Source organism: Tupaia chinensis, unplaced genomic scaffold (genome assembly GCF_000334495.1).
Source record: "Tupaia chinensis unplaced genomic scaffold, TupChi_1.0 Scaffold000335_1, whole genome shotgun sequence".
Lineage (NCBI taxonomy): Eukaryota > Metazoa > Chordata > Mammalia > Scandentia > Tupaiidae > Tupaia > Tupaia belangeri.
Window position 1 is genome coordinate 445,542 of NW_006159829.1, and position 2,239 is coordinate 447,780.

Consider the following 2,239-nt stretch of genomic DNA (forward strand, 5'->3'; position numbering starts at 1 on the left):
CTGCCTCTGCCACCTCTCCCACCACCACCAGAGAAGCCCTCACAGTGCTCAGGCGGAATCCTGCAGTCCTAGGGCTCCAGGTGCTGGGCTCAGGGAGCAGGACAGAGGCAGGCCGTGAGCAGAAGCCCCTCAGAGGTGTGGTGCAAATGAGTCCCACACCCAGTGTCAGATGCTTCACTCCTGCCGCCTGGGGTCGGGAGGCGGCATGGCGGTTGATGTGCGAGACTCCCACATGGTGAACGATGGTTTGAGTCCCAGGCCTGGCTGCTTGAGAATCATGCTGGATGTGTGTGCATGTGTGCCAAAAATTCCAAGAGGACAGCAGAGAAGGGACTGTGGTCATCCCGAGGGTGACTTCTCACCTTTCTGTCTCTCTCCGGCAAGTACACAGTCCTATGGTAAAAACCTAGAAAGAGAAAACAAAAGAAACCCTGGTACCTTTTATTATTTTTGCTGCAGCTACATAATTGTTTTAGAGAAAACGAAAAAGCACTTTCTACTCACCATGTCTCTAGTTGCAGGTAAGTTTCCCCTCGTAGATCTCATTCCCCAGCATTTGTCAGCTCTGGCCTGAAGAATTTCCTTTCGCATCCCTTATTCTTCAGGTCTGGGCTGGACACAGTCTGTCTTTTTATTTCTTTATTTTTTCTTGCCATGAGACATGTGTGCTCACCGGAGAGAGACAGAGAGAGGGAAAGTGAAAAATCATTTCCCTCCTAGGGAGGATGGTCATGACGCAATCCTTTCTCCCCCATTCTTCTCCTGGGACTTTGGGCACATACACACGCATGCCCAGTGTGTTTTCAAGCTGCTGGGACTTGAAGCAGTCGTACATGTCGGAATCCAGTCCCTTAACCGTCATGCTACCTGCTGGCCCCATCGGTCTTTTTTTTTGGGAGAGGTTTTTGCTATAGGGCGTGTGCGCTCTCCAGAAAGAGACAGAAAGTAAGAAATCTCCCCCTGAGGGGTGGCCACGCCGCAATCCCTTCTCCCCCATTCTCCTCTCAGGATCTTGGGCACGCATGCACACGCGCCCCGCGTGAGTTTAAGCCACCAGGTCCGGGACTCGAACCACGGTCAACTACATGGGAGTCCAGCGACATAGCCATTACGCCAACTGCTGGCCCTGGTCCTTTTTTTTTTTTGCATCAAATTATATACAACATAAAAGCAGTCCAAGTATCCTGCTCGGTGGCATTACATCTCCGTGTTGTACAACCAACACCATGTCCAAAGCTTTTCACCAGTCCAACCAGAACTCTGCCCCCATGCCTCCTCCCAGCTCCTGATAATCTACTTTTTTCTTCTCAAAATTTATTATTTTTTCTTAAATTTATTATTTTATTACTATTATTATTTTAATTTGTTATAGAGCACCTGTGCTTACCAGACAGAAACAGAAAGTGAGAAAGCAAGCCACCAGATCTGGGACCCCAATGGTGTTTGGCCACGTGGGAGTGCAGCACCTCAACCACATCTGCTGGCCCCGATTTTATTATTTCTTCCATGAGCGAAAGGGACAGAGAACTCAAGACGGCAAGGCAGGCATCTCCCGACGAAGTCCCATCACCGTAGTCCACCCCAGTTCTCAGCTGGCTGGACTGGGAAGAGGAACCAGAGCAGAAGGCAGGCCTCTGGCCATGAAGGTAGCCGTCCCACGTGGGGCTGCCTGGCAGAGCATCGCCATCTGGCTGCCCCACCTGGCCTCTCTAAGCTACTTCGTGTCTCTGAGAATTAGCCTGTCCCGGTTTGTCAAGTGCGTGGAATCCTGCAGTATTCGTTCTCTCGTGACTAGTATATTTCACTCAGCATCAAGGTCCAGTCTACGGTGCGCTCGGGTCCGAACCTCACGCCTTCAGGCTAAAGAACGCGCCCCGCGTGCACGCCGCCGCCCTCCGGTCACTGTGGGCACAGGGTACGAGCGCGCTGAGGGGCGCCTGCTGGGCCGTGCCGGCAGCGGGGTTCACACTCTCAGCCGCGCGTGCTGACAAGCCTCGGCCAGAGTCCCGGGGCGCGGGACTGCTGACTCGCGCGATGGACGCCGACGACACAAACCGTTCCCCGCCGACCGCCGCTCCCAGACCCCGGCCCGCGCTCCCGAGGTCTCGCCAGTCCCTCTGCGCGTGCGTGGCCCCGCCTCCGCGCCGGCGTTGCCAGGACGACGGCGCTCCCCGCTGAGCGGCGGCTCCGGTTCCGCCCCTCCCCTCCGCCCCGCCTTCAGGAAGCGGTCGCGCCGCGA

General features: G+C 55.2%; 1 long non-coding RNA gene across 1 annotated transcript; it reads right to left on the reverse strand.

The window, feature by feature from the left end:
* Positions 1 to 350: 350 nt before the first annotated feature.
* On the reverse strand, positions 351 to 2,115 carry LOC114008424 (uncharacterized). Its single transcript, XR_003549957.1, has 3 exons — positions 1,388 to 2,115; positions 505 to 668; positions 351 to 406 (listed from the first exon to the last, which is right to left on the reverse strand). It is a non-coding gene; the product is annotated as an uncharacterized LOC114008424 (long non-coding RNA).
* Between the last annotated feature and the right edge of the window lie 124 nt (positions 2,116 to 2,239).